We start from the raw sequence: 15,062 nt of genomic DNA, 5'->3' as shown, positions 1-15,062 counted from the left end.
ATTCGGGACTCGGCGAGTCTGCCTGCCAGGAAGAAACCCTAAATCCCCGGGTTGCTCATTATTTAAGCAATGTTATGTGCCCCAAACTTGCCTCCTTCACCCTCAGAGAGCTGTAAGAAACCCTAATCCATCCCTTGATTGATTTAAGTGTGTTTGTGTGGATTCTTGAAGGCTTGAAGAAGAAGAAGAAGAAAGGAACAAGGAGAAGAGGTGTAGAGCAAAGATCCAAGGTCAAAATCAGAGTTCATTGAGGTATTTCTCGGAATCCTCCTGTTTTATGCTTAAAACCTCCATTAGATCATTTCTAGGGCTAGTTTGATGTATTTTTCCAACCTTATAGTTGTATGGATGCCTTAATAGGTTGAGATATCCCTAGATCTGTTCATTTAGGAGTTGTAGAGCCCGGATCTATTGCCTTTTTGAAGTTGCTTTGCATGAGAACCCTAGATCTAGCCTTTATCATGCTTTTTGAGCCTTATAACCTTCTTGGATGCTTTTGGACACGTAAAGATAGAATCTTTACGTGTTAATCGAACTAAGGAAGCCCATATCTATAAGTTTTAGATGCTGGATTCAAGCATAATCGAGTTTAGAGTAGCTGCATGGATGTGACTCGACGAGTCGGAGGAACGACTCGGCGAGTCAAGTCGCGAGTCCCGATTTTTCCCCCTTTTGAGTGATATCGAGTGGGAACCTGTGAGTAGTAGAGTGGACTCGGTGAGTTGGAGGGCAGACTCAGTGATGGAGGGACTCGACGAGTTGTTCATACAACTCGGCGAGTCCAAGGCAATCTTCTTAGCTCAAGAACAACTCGTCGAGTTGTTCATATGACTCGGCGAGTCGGATGCAGATTGTCTGAGTTCTTGAATCGAGAGGGTACTCGTTGAAGTCGATGCCATACTCGACGAGTAGCCACGAATAGGGTTGAGAAGTGAGACTAGGGACTCGGCGAGTCGGCGGCCCAACTCGGTGAGTCAGGTCAACTGTAGATTGACTTTGACCGGGAGAGTTGACTTTGACCAGGGGTAAAAGAGTCATTTTACCCAATGCAGTGATTAGCATCTGATTGAGTGTCTTTATGGACTTGTAGCCGGGGAGATACCGGAGCTGCAATAGTTAGCTTCCAGAGCCATACACATAGCAGCCAGTTCACGAGGCGAGTTTCCTTCCAGTAGGAACGTGTCTAAGGCCACAATGCCGACCCGTTCAGTTAGCCGTAGTTTCTGGACTTCGGTCCAATGCAGTAGTTAGTATGTTTGACGCCTCCGTGGCTCAGACAGGATTTATGTGTTTATGCTAGTTGATATGTATGCTATGCTGTGTTCAGTTAGTCCGGACTTCGGCCCGATGCAGGGGACGGGGTCCCAGTCAGTTTTGGACTTCGGTCCGATGTAGGGGACGGGGTCCCAGTCAGTTTCGGACTTCGGTCCGATGTAGGGGATGGGGTCCCAGTCAGTTTTTGGACTTCGGTCTGATGCAGGGGACGGGGTCCCAGATAGTTAGTCCGGACTTCGGTCCGATGCAGGGGACGGGGTCCCAGTCAGTGGGCAAGGCCCAGTATGTGCTTTATATGTATTTTATGGTATGTGGTAGTTTGGGGGAGCTCACTAAGCTTCGTGCTTACAATTTCAGTTTTGGTTTCAGGTACTTCCGCAAGCAAAGGGAAGAGCTCGGGATGATGGCATCGCACACACCACAACTTTAGTTTTGTCCTGGGAGTTGATTCAGTTTCTTGATATGTTTGGATACAGTTGTGATACAGTTTTTTTCACAGTATTTTATTATGGTTTTTGAAACACACAACATATGGTTTTATTATGTGATACTCAGTTTCGTGGTTTTTGTTATAATAAAAATCGAAATTTTTGGGTGGTATTTTTGGGTCGTTTCAAGTTGGTATCAGAGCCTTGGTTTGAGGGATTCGGATACACCTCCGGGTGTATCTGAACTCAAACTTAGGGAAAGATAAAAAGATTTTCAAAAAGGAAAAATGTTTTCAAATGGAATTTTGAAAAGCACTTAAAAAGAAAAGAATTTTTAAACAAGATAAGGGTGTGGTGCATGCGATCAGCCGAGCTCAAGTAAGTACTCCCAAATTACCCATACAAGTTTTATTATTATGATTAATTGTTCCAGTTTTAGTAGAATAGCATGCTAGTATAGGACTAAGGATCTAGGAGGATGCCTTATGTGCCTGCTATATGTGTTTCAGCTTTATGAGAATTGCATGCTAGTATTGAGTAGACAGCAGTAGGATAGCCTGTTTAGGTTATGCCTGGTAGCGTGAGCTTAGCATTGTATGCTAGTTCGGTTTCTCGTTATGAGAGTAGATTTGCTTGAGTAGTTTTCGGTGTCCGAATGCTTCTTGCTTCGTGCTTTGTAGAACTCTTGGTGATGAGAGTTAGCCGTTAGATGAATACGCCACGTCACATGTGATCAGGGTTGAATAATCTCAGAGTATTGGATTTGGCCCTATTGCGCAACTCTTGTTTGAGTCTAACCGTTGTAGGGACGAGCCTTTTACTCGAAGGATTATCCGAGCCTCATCACATGTGATGGTATTCAGATGATGGCTAATTAGCATTACAAGGAGGCCTTCAGCAGCTGAGGACTAGTTTGAGTGGAGTCAGAGATTTCCCTAGGGTAAGCCTTGGATGAGAGTAGCAGAGATCAGTAGTAGTAGAAGTGACTTGGTGGAGTCAAGGCAGTTCTTGAGGAAAGTACGGATAGATGTGGAAGGTAGTATGGGCCCGTACTACTGAAAGCAGAGGATCCGTACTCGAATCAAGGAAGGCCGAGACAAGACCAGGAAGCTAGTAGTAGTATCAATGATCCCTTGAGATATTTCAGTTTTTTGATGTTGCTATGATGTGTTTCAAAATGGTGGTTTTGCGTTCGAGGCCAGTAGCCGGCAGTGGAGGTGCCGGGGAGGGATTGGGATCAGGCTCAGGGGAAGAGCGCATGGATGAGCAGACCAGAGAGTTTCTTTCTTCAGAGATTACTCGTATCATTTTAGAGCAGACTCCTGTGATCTTCGGTTCGATCAAGGAGGGTATCCTAGAGCTGATGGATGAGAGGTTGGGCACCTTCCGTGCCGAGGTGGCGGCCATCATGGGTTCGCGCACACTTACGTTCAGGGAGTTCAGGGCATATGGAGCTCCAAACTACCATGGGGCGCGGAACCCCATAGCGAGTACTAGATGGTTGGCGGATTTGGCCAACGCGTTCCGCATGAGCAGGTGTCCCGAGGGGGACAAGGTTAGATTGGCGTCTTGTCTCCTGAAGGACAGGGCACGGGATTGGTGGGAGGAGGTCGGACATACCATTGGAGATGATGCAGCGTTGGATGCCATGACCTGGGCTGATTTCTCTACCAGGTTCAGGGCGGAGTTTGCACCGGTTATTGAGGTGCAACAGTTAGCCAGAGAGTTTTAGGACCTCAACCAGACTACAGAGACCGTGGCGGAGATCACCGCCAAGTTCAGGGAGAGGGCTCTTCTTGTTCCTCAGTATGCGGCCGATGAGGAGATGAAGAAGGCCCGTTATCATGAGATGTTGCGGAGCGATATCCGCCAGTTTGTGAGCCGGTACAGCTGTAAAACGCTGGATGACATGATTGCTAGGGCTCGAGAGAGGGAGATTGATCTCGAGTTGGAGAAGAAGAGGAAATCGGAGGCGGTTTCGGGTTCAGGAGGTTCGGGCAAAAAGCCCAAGGTTTCAGATCACAGATCCAGGATTCAGCCAAGCCACATTCGATGTGGCAAGTGTGGGAGGATGCACGATGGGGTGTGCAAGGCAGGGAGTTCCGGCTGCTTCAAGTGCGGTCGGACTGGGCATTTGAGCAGGGATTGTACGACCCATGCTACTGCCATTGCAACATCAGATCTGATTTGCTTTCAGTGCAATCGGAGGGGACATAAAAAGTCCCAGTGCCCGAGTTTAGCCGCAGTAGGGAAGGTGGCTGCACCTGCCCCTGCTACTTTGAGGATTACAGATGGCCGGCAGGGCCGAGCCGAGGCGACAGTGGCGAAGAGTAGGGCTTTTCAGATGACAGCAGAGGAAGTGCGAGCGACTCCTGATGTGGTGACGGGTATGTATCTTCCCTTCATCTCTACATTATTATTGATTGATTATTGCTTATGATTATATGTTTTATATAGGGTCGTTCTCTGTGAACGGCATTTCTGCTATGGTATTATTCGATTCGGGGGCTACCTGATCATTTGTATCGCTTGCGCTTAGCAAGAGATTTAGTAGAGCTCCAGGGGAGCTAGATTGTCCACTAGAGGTTGAGATAGCAGATGATAGGACTGTGAGGGTCGCCAGAGTGCATAGAGGGTGTTCTCTTCAGTTGTTCGACGAGCAGTTTTCGGTAGACCTGGTTCCTATTCCCCTGCGAGGGAATAAGGTTATAGTAGGCATGGATTGGCTGAGTACCAATGTGGCGGTGATTGATTGTGAGCAGCAGCTAGTGAGGGTTCGCACTCCCAGTGGGGGAGAGTTAGTGGTTCAGGGTGAGAGGCCACAACGCGAACCAACCTTTTGTTCCGCCGCGAGAGCGAGACGTTATTTCCAGCAGGGTTGCGCGGGTTATGTAGCTTATGTCTTGGATGCCCGGGAGAAGGGCAAGACGGCAATTGATGATGTTCCGATAGTGCGAGACTTCCCGGATGTATTTCCCGAGGATTTACTAGGAATACCTCCTGAGAGGCAGGTTGAGTTTAGGATCGACCTGATTCCTAGTGCGGCTCCGATAGCCAAGGCACCGTATCGTCTAGCTCCCCCCTGAGATGCAGGAGTTGTCTACGCAGCTGCAGGAGCTGCTAGACAAGGGTTTCATTCGGCCGAGCAGTTCACCTTGGGGAGCGCCGATCCTGTTTGTGAGGAAGAAGGATGGGTCGCATCGTATGTGTATAGATTACCGGGAGTTGAATAAGGTAACGGTGAAGAACAGTTACCCACTTCCGAGGATAGATGATTTGTTTGACCAGCTTCAGGGAGCGTCTTGGTTCTCCAAGATCGATCTACGCTCCGGGTATCATCAGATGCGGGTTAGGGATGAGGATGTTCAGAAGACTGCTTTCAGGACCATGTATGGTCATTATGAGTTTGTGGTGATGCCATTTGGGCTCACCAATGCTCCAGCCGCGTTCATGGACCTCATGAATCGCGTGTGCAGGCCGATGCTGGATCAGTCAGTGATAGTATTCATAGATGATATCTTGGTGTATTCCAAGACGCAGGAGCAGCACGAGGAGCACCTGAGGGAGGTGCTGGAAGTTTTGAGGAGGGAGAGACTTTTCACAAAGTTCTCCAAGTGCGAGTTCTGGTTGCGCGAGGTGCAGTTCCTTGGTCACCTCGTCAACCAGAAGGGTATTTTGGTGGATCCGGCCAAGATAGAGGCCGTGATGCAGTGGGAGGTCCCGAAGTCTCCATCCGAGATTCAGAGCTTCCTAGGGTTGGCAGGGTATTACCGGAGGTTCATTCAGGATTTCTCCAAGATAGCAGTGCCGCTCACCCGACTGACCAAGAAGTCGGTGGTATTTCGTTGGGGGCCTGAGCAGCAGGCAGCGTTCGAGACCCTCAGACAGAGATTGTGCGAGGCTCCGATCCTTACCTTTCCAGAGGGAGTAGAGGACTTCGTAGTCTACTGTGATGCCTCAATCACAGGTATGGGAGCAGTGTTGATGTAGCGAGGCCATGTGATAGCTTACGCCTCGAGGCAGTTGAAGCCTCACGAGGCTAACTATCCTACCCATGATTTAGAGCTGGGGCGGTTGTGTTTGCCCTCAAGATTTGGAGACATTATCTTTATGGGGTCCGTTGTACTATCTACACGGATCACAAGAGTTTGAGGTACCTTATGGATCAGCCGAGTCTGAACATGAGGCAGAGGAGGTGGTTGGATGTGCTAAAGGATTATGATTGTGAGATCCTTTACCATCCAGGGAAGGCCAACGTGGTGGCCGACGCCTTAAGCCGCAAAGTGTCGGCAGCCCCTATCAGAGATTTGTGTTTGAGGATGACAGTGATTACTCCATTGTTGGAGTGGATCAAGGAGGCTCAGGTTGAGGGCCTCAAGGAGGAGAGGCAAAAGTGTGAGAGGATAGTGGGCCGAGTAGCTTCGTTTGATTATGACAGTCGGGGATTGCTGACGCTTCATGGGAGAGTGTGGGTACCATACTGGGGTGGAGTACGGCAGGTGTTGATGGACGAGGCTCATAAGTCTCGATTTTCTATCCACCCAGGGGCGATGAAGATGTATAGAGATCTTCGACCCGATTATTGGTGGCCCTGCACGAAACGGGATGTCGCTTGGTATGTTGAGAGATGCCTGACCTGCACGAAGGTCAAGGCGGAGCACCAGAGGCCTCACGGAAAGATGCAGCCGTTAGACATTCCCGTGTGGAAATGGGAGGACATCACCATGGATTTTATCACCAAGCTTCCCAGGACCGCACGAGGATTAGATTCGATATGGGTAGTAGTGAATCGGTTGACGAAAAGTGCTCATTTTATCCCGATCTAGGAGAGTATATCGGCAGAAAAGTTAGCCGATATCTATGTGCGTGAGATCGTGGCATGTCATGGAGTGCCGGTATCGGTGGTGTTAGACCGAGATGTCCGTTTTACATCCAGATTCTGGAAGCGGTTTCATGACGAGATGGGTACTCGTCTTCATTTCAGCACCGCTTTCCACCCTTAGACGGACGGGCAGAGTGAGAGGACGATTCAGACTCTCGAGGACATGCTTCGGGCATGTGTTCTAGACTTCGGTGGCAGTTGGGATACGTATCTTCCGTTAGCGGAATTTTCGTATAACAACAGTTATCATGCGAGCATTGATCGACCTCCCTTTGAGATGCTTTATGGGAGGAAGTGTAGGACCCCGATTTGTTGGGGCGAGGTCGGTCAGCGAGTCGTTGGGAGCACAGAGGTGGTGCTCAAGACGACCGAGTTGATTCAGCAGGTCCGTAGTAGACTGCAGACTGCACAGAGTCGGCAGAAGAGCTACGCCGACAGGAGACGTTCAGACTTGGAGTTCCAGGTAGGCGATATGGTCCTTCTGAAGGTCTCACCCTGGAAGGGTGTCATCAGGTTTCAGAAGAGGGGCAAGCTGGGCCCCAGGTTCATTGGTCCTTTCAGGGTTTTGGCCCAAGTGGGTCGGGTTGCTTATCGGTTGGATCTTCCAGTAGAGCTTAACCAGATCCACAACACTTTCCATGTGTCTCAGTTGAGGAAGTGTTTGGTGGATGAGTCAGCAGTTGTTCCCCTAGAGGATATTCAGGTTGATAGCAGTCTGAATTATATTGAGAGGCCGGTCGCGATTCTGGACCGGAAGACAAAGACCTTGAAGAACAAGGCAATTCAGTTAGTGAAGGTGCAGTGGCAGCACCGGAAGGGGTCTGAGTGGACGTGGGAGGCTGAGGAGGAAATAAGAGAGCACTACCCAGAGTTATTTGTAGATTCAGCCATAGCAGACTTCGAGGATGAAGTCTGAGACAAGTGGGGGAGAATTGTAACACCCCATATCTGGTATGTTTTTCCCGTGGCATTTATTTAGAAGTTTTCTAGAGGGACTCGGCGAGTCTGTGGCCTGACTCGTCAAGTAGGGTCGAGTTTTCAAGCACGTGTTAGTCGGCGACTCGGCTTGTCCATATTCGGGACTCGGCGAGTCTGCCTGCCAGGAAGAAACCCTAAATCCTCGGGTTGCTCACTATTTAAGCAATGTTATGTGCCCCAAACTCGCCTCCTTCACCCTCAGAGAGCTGTGAGAAACCCTAATCCATCCCTTGATTGATTTAAGTGTGTTTGTGTGGATTCTTGAAGGCTTGAAGAAGAAGAAGAAGAAAGGAACAAGGAGAAGAGGTGTAGAGCAAAGATCCAAGGTCAAAATCAGAGTTCATTGAGGTATTTCTCGGAATCCTCTTGTTTTATGCTTAAAACCTCCATTAGATCATTTCTAGGGCTAGTTTGATGTATTTTTCCAACCTTATAGTTGTATGGATGCCTTAATAGGTTGAGATATCCCTAGATCTGTTCATTTTGGAGTTGTAGAGCCCGAATCTATTGCCTTTTTGAAGTTGCTTTGCATGAGAACCCTAGATCTAGCCTTTATCATGCTTTTTGAGCCTTATAACCTTCTTGGATGCTTTTGGACACGTAAAGATAGAATCTTTACGTGTTAATCGAACTAAGGAAGCCCAGATCTATAAGTTTTGTTGGGTTGAAGATTCGTTTGAAGATTGCGTCATTGGGCTCGGCTGTTAGTCCATTTATTTTGTACTTCGGTTTTGGGCCTGTCCATACCGTGAGCTTGCTAGGTTTATTATATAAGTATATGCTTGCATGCATATTAGGTAAATGATTAATCGATCTAGAGAATAACGATTACGATAGCATTACATATTTCTTTAATCGTTCTTGTAAACCTCCAACCCTCTACAGTTGATGTTTTTGATCGAGCTCTTCTGAGGGTTATTTTATAATCATTCTACACGTTTGATTCATTCTTGACTTGTTCTTTACTTTCGTGTTCTTGCTGTTTAATTATTATTTACCTGTTTGAGATATAATCGATCTTCAAGATTAAGTTTTAATCTCATCAATTGGTATCAGAGCACGAGGCTGTGTAATCGATACACTTCTTTTCTGTGAAAAGGTTTCAATTAGGGTTTTTCCGCAATTACTGATATTTATTGAGCCGTCATCTCATTATTGACGTATCTTGATATTTATTGTTTTGCCCTAATCTGATTTATTACAAGTCTGATCTTTGAACAGGTTTTTCGATCATAATGGACGAGTCGCAATCAAATCCCATCAATATTTCCAACAGCATCGGTTCAACCACGAAGATTCCAATCCTATATACCCATGATTATGAAGTCTGGGCGCATCACTTCGAAGACTACGTTATAGGATCTGAGGATAATGGATACCTCATATGGGAAGCTATCATCAATGGACCTTTTTCTCATTCTGCAACGTCAAGGATTGTTAAAACTCAAAAGGAGTATAATGATTTGCTGAAGGATGTCAAAGATATTGCACAAGATGAAAAGGATAAATTCCATTGTAATATCAAGGCGTTAAGATTGATAAGATTCGCCCTTCAGTCCGACACCTTCAGGTTGGTCAGCTCATGCACGACGGCAAAGGAAGTTTGGGATAGACTTCGCGAACTGTACTCTACAGACGAGGATCTTGAACATTCTATCCAAACCTTGCTCTTATCTGAGTTTGGAGAATTCAGGCAAGGAGCCGAAGAAACTGTGACCCAGACTTTCGATCGCTTCAATCATCTTCTCAGCAGGATGATCAAACATGACATCGAAAGGAAGCTTATCGAGCAGAAGGTTACATTCTTAAATGGTCTAAGGTCAGAATGGAGAGCAGTGGTGTCAACAGTTAAAGCCCATGAGCAGTTTAAATCATACTCTTTGGCGAAACTGGTGGGTATTCTCAAGTCTCAGGAGAAGATTGTGCTGCAAGAAAAGAATGTTGTTTCAAGCCTAGGTTCGCTGGCCCTCCTGTCAAAAAGTAAAGCTGTGATGGAGGATGAAGACCTCAACTTGGAGGAGTATGACCTCACGTCTGAGGATTATGCTATGATGGTGTCTAACCCCAAAAGGTTCATTAAGAAGAGATTCCCCAGCAACAAAAACCGAAACTGGCAGGGGAGTTATAGTTCAGAAAAGGTTAATAATGAACCGAAGGTTGAAGAGCCCAAGAAGGAACCGAAAGCAGATGGTGATTCTGGAGTAAGCTGTTACTACTGTGGAGGGAAAAATCACTATGCTAAGGATTGTGTCCTCAAAAAGATGGCTGAAAAGGATGAGGAAGCTTTGCTACAGAAAAAGCTTGATGAGATGAGGAAGAAGAAATCTACCGCTAACCCTTCCATGAATGTTCTTATTGTGCAGGGTTCGGTTGCTGATGACGAGTTCGGTGGAGTGGAAGTTTGGTCAATCGACTCTGAAGACGATGAAGTGAGGAAGCCTTCTCATGGAAAGGCTTGTGTGGCAAAGGAGGAGAGCAGTGGAGGAAGGTGCTTCATGGTGTCCGATGTATCTCAGATGAGGGGATACAACACTGATAGTGGAAGCAATGAACCAAAGGAGCAGCAGGATATGTGCTTTACGGCCAAACCGCTCAGCGTGCAGTTCAACGAGCTCGATGAACTGATCAAGAAGGTACAATCGGTTTTCGTTTCATTTAAAGTACCACAATCCTCATATGAGAAAGAACTAAAAAATGTTAATACAAGAATTTCTCATCTAGATAGTAGTTTAACTCAAACTCGAGTCACCAATTCTAACCTAACTGATCAATTAAGCAGGGTGTCTTCGAAGAGTGAGGAGCGGCGCATGTGGATCGAGTTGAAGGAGTCTGAATTAGTTAAAATAAGAGACGAGAACATTTATTTACAAAGAGACAATTTAAAGTTGTTAAAACAGCGGAATGTTTTTTGTTTAATTGCAAAACGTCTTTATTCTAATATTACTCAGCTTCACTTGGACTGTGAAATAGGCCAAAAGATCCATCGCATGATTTTGCCCTTCCTTGAGTTTAAGGAGGATGAAATTGATGCCGAAGCTTATAATTGTGAGAGTGTGATATCATCTGATGACGTCAATCCGACCTACATGTATGGACTGGACAAAATAGAATCTTTCATTAAATCCAAGGACCACAAGAACATGCTTAAAAACCTTTTGGATGAAAATGATAAACTTAAACTGAGAACCGAAACCATACAAAAATTTGACTCTTTAAACGCCAACTTGAGCTCAGAAAACAAAATTGATGTCGAAAATGCATCTGAGCTTAATGAGGACGACAACATGAGTGAAATTTCTGTAGAGGACACGGTTGACTGCTCAGAATTTGTAAAAAGCGAAACTGAAAACCACAAGAATCTAATTTCTGAAAATTCAGTGGAGTTCGCTCGATTGTCCCAACAAAAGTCCCTGATCTTAGCAGAGAAAGCGGTTGTATATCAAAAGGTCCAGACCACTCCAAATCAAGTGTACAAGGTCACTGGAGTAACCGAACATCAGACCGCTGAACTCACAGCTATTGTAAACGAAGACAATGCTGATGGCTGCGATGAGTACTTCTGGTCAGCTCCAATCGATAATGCAGATGAAACGGTGGGCTTGTCAGAAAGGACTTCATGGATTAGTAAAGGTAGATACATACCAGAACCTCTGAACAAGCAAGATAATTTCAATGTGCCAAGTACTAGTGGTACGAAAGACATTCCTCAAGAGAATGGAAGTTCGGCAAAAGAAGACATTCCTTCAAGTTCCTCTGTTCAAGGTGAAACTCCCACAGTTCAAAGTGAACCAGCTAAGGAGAAACCGAAAATGAAAGCTAATATCCATCATCAACCGAAGCAGATGAGGAATCAGAAACGTGAAAGGAACCAGAGATACATGAAGAATCTCTCTGAAAGGAAACAATTCTGGCAATCCCAGAATGCATATTTCTCTCATCAAGACAAGAATCTAAAAGTTGGGAATAATCCTGTTAAAAAACACGAGAGCCATAACAACCGAAAGCCAAGGTTCGGTTCAGAAGAGAATACCAACCGAAAGCAAAGGTTCGGTTCTGAGAATGACTCCAACCGAAAGCATAGGTTTGGTTCAGAGAACTGCTCCAACCGAAAGCAAAGGATCGGTTCTGAAATCAAAAGAGATCAAAACTCTAAGGTCAGTCCCACCAATGATCAAAAGCAAAAGGGTCACCTAGAGTCTCCAGCCAAGAAGTCATCTCATTCTAAGCCCACTCCTTCTCATTCTTCTCATTCTTCTAATTCTTCCAATTCATCTCCATCTTGCTCTAAAGCTCATTCTGTTCATTCTCAAAAATCTCATTCGTCAGCTGAACAAAAAGGCAAACAGAAGGTTAATGCATCCAAACCAGAGTCTAAACCGAACGCACCTAATCCTAATAAAATAAAAGTTTTTACCATCAAAAAGAAAGATGAAACAACACTCATAAAACGAACATATCTTGTTGACATCTCTCTTACTATTCCTGTTCCTATGATAAGCTCACGAGGACCCAAGAAACTTTGGGTTCCTAAATCTGCTTAACTTTTGCAGGTTATAAGTGACGAGCAGTTCGACGAAGAATGGTACATCGATAGTGGCTGCTCGCGTCACATGACAGGGAGGAAAGAAGAGCTCAGGGAATACAGGTCTCTTTCAAATGGTGGCAACGTCAAGTTTGGAAACAATTCTTTCGGCATCATAAAGGGATACGGAATGATAACTAATGGTGATTTTACTATAAGGAAGGTGGCATATGTGGAAGGACTACAACACAACCTCATCAGTGTATCTCAGCTTGTTGGAGGTACAGGTCTCAAAGTCTCATTCGACGATGAAGGTTCTGAAATCATTGAGAAGAAGACAAAGAAAGTAATCCTCAAGTCGGAGCGTAAGGGTGAAATGTTTCCTCTAAATCTTAAACCCATCAAAGGAAACCCAACTATATGTCTGTTATCAAAAGCTCAATCTGACGAAAGCTGGTTGTGGCACCGAAGACTTTCTCATCTCAACTTTAAAGATATTAACAAGCTTGTCACTGGAGGTCATGTTCGAGGCCTTCCACTGCTCAAGTTCGACAGAGATCATTTGTGTGCTGCATGCGAAATGGGGAAGCAGAGTCGTCAAAGTCATCCATCTATAATTAACACAAAAGTTGTTGAACCACTCGAATTACTTCATATTGATTTGTGTGGTCCATCATCTATTGAAAGCATCGGTGGTAGCAAGTATATTCTTGTTATTGTTGATGACTTTTCACGATTTACATGGGTGTTCTTTCTAAAGCTCAAATCTGAAGCGACTCATAAGCTGAAAGTGTTCATCAAGCAGATTGAAGTACAGCTCAAGAAGGTCGTTCGCAACATCAGGAGCGACAATGGTCTGGAATTCAAGAACAGGGAATTTGAAGAATTTCTAGCAGAAAAGGGAATAAGTCACAACTTCTCAGCTCCCTACACACCTCAACAGAACGGAATTGTTGAAAGATGAAACCGATCTTTGTGTGAAGTTGCCCGAACCATGCTAAGTTTCGCTTCCTTACCTCTTTATTTTTGGGCTGATGCTATTTCTGCTGCTTGTTTTACACAGAACAGGTCCTATCTCAACAAGCGATTCACGCTCACACCTTATGAGATTCTCAACAACAGGAAGCCCAATGTGAAATTTTTCCACGTGTTCGGCTCACGGTGTTTCATCTTTAACTCTAAAGAACACCGCAACAAGTTTGATGTCAAAGCCGACGAGGGAATCTTTCTGGGCTACTCTCTCACATCCAAAGCATACAGAGTCCTAAACAAGCGTTCGAGAAAAATCGAAGAAACCTATTACGTGACTTTTGACGATAGCTATGTCAAAAAGCTACAGGCCAAAGAAGACACCGCTGGGGAAATCTTTCCTCAAACTGGCCAGGTCACAGTCTCGATCGCTAATCTATTCGAGAAGTTTATGGAGCTGTTTGACGAACCAGAGAAAGCTACTCTCTCAAAATTAGGCGCAGCAGACAACAAGGCAGACCATATGAAGCAAATTGTCGAAGAAGCTGCCAGGAGAATGAACGAAGGAGGATCGAATTCTGATGACCCTCCATCCAACGATGCTTCAGTCGAGGGGGAGCCAAGCTCACATGTTGAGGGGGAGCCAAGCTCTACAACTGCAACCGAAAGAACTTCTCCAACCGAAAGTGCTTCACCAACCGAAGGTGCATCAACGCCTGAATACCAAGCACCACAAGAAACCTCTGGACCTCAAGTTTCTCCAAACATTCCAGAAAGCTCTTCTATTGAGGGGGAGCAAGCTGATATGATGCTCGACTACGAAAGCCAATCCGAGCCAGAAGAAATGATCAACGCTGAACTAGACCCCACCTTTGATCCAAACTACCCTCCTCTTGTTAAATGGACCAGAGATCATCCTATCTCTCAAGTGGTTGGTGATGTCTCTGAAAAGGTCCTGACCCGATCACAACTCAAGGCAAAACAGACATCCTTATTTTCCAAAGTTGAGTTTTGTATGTTTAACTCATTCGTATCAAAAGTTGAACCGAAGACAGTTAACACTGCTCTCGATCACTCCGATTGGGTTCAAGCAATGCAAGACGAACTGAACGAATTTGAAAGGAACAAAGTCTGGCGCCTCATTCCAACTCCTCCAAATGCCTCAGTTGTTGGTCTCAAATGGGTCTTTAGGAATAAAATGGACAAGGAAGGGAATGTTATAAGGAACAAAGCTCGTCTGGTGGTAAAGGGATATTGTCAGGAGGAAGGAATTGATTATGAAGAGACTTTCGCTCCTGTAGCTAGGCTGGAATCTGTAAGAATATTTCTTACTTACGCTGCCCACAAAAACTTTGAAGTTTTCCAAATGGACGTCAAGTGTGCATTTCTTAATGGAGAACTCGAAGAAACCGTGTATGTGGAGCAACCTCCTGGGTTCGTGAACGAAAAATATCCAAATCATTGCTACATTCTGGATAAAGCTGTGTATGGCCTCAAACAAGCTCCGAGAGCCTGGTATGAAACGCTAACTAAATTCTTAAAGATGTCTAAATTCAAACAAGGTTCGGTTGACCCAACCTTCTTTCGCAAAAAGGAAGGTAACCACCTTATGATAGTTCAAATTTATGTCGATGACATCATCTTTGGCTCAACGAATCCCAGCTTAACAGCTGAATTCAGAAAGCTGATGGAGACTAAATTTGAAATGAGCTCAATGGGTCCTATTAACTTTTTCCTTGGTTTAAATATTAGACAGGGACCCGAAGGCATCTTTATCAATCAGGAAGCTTACACGAAGACTCTCCTAGCAAAGTTTGGTATGATGGGAGACTCCAAAGTCAAAGTCCCAATGGCATTCGACACCAAGCTAACTCCATCCCTAGACAAACCGGCTGTTGATATCATGCTCTATCGTCAAATGATAGGCTCACTAATGTATCTTACTGCTAGCAGGCCTGACATCATGTTCTCTGTATGTTACTGTGCTAGATTTCAGGCAAACCCACGC

Source organism: Lactuca sativa, chromosome 5 (assembly GCF_002870075.4).
Source record: "Lactuca sativa cultivar Salinas chromosome 5, Lsat_Salinas_v11, whole genome shotgun sequence".
Taxonomy (NCBI): Eukaryota; Viridiplantae; Streptophyta; class Magnoliopsida; order Asterales; family Asteraceae; genus Lactuca; species Lactuca sativa.
This window is presented reverse-complemented; position numbering follows the sequence as displayed.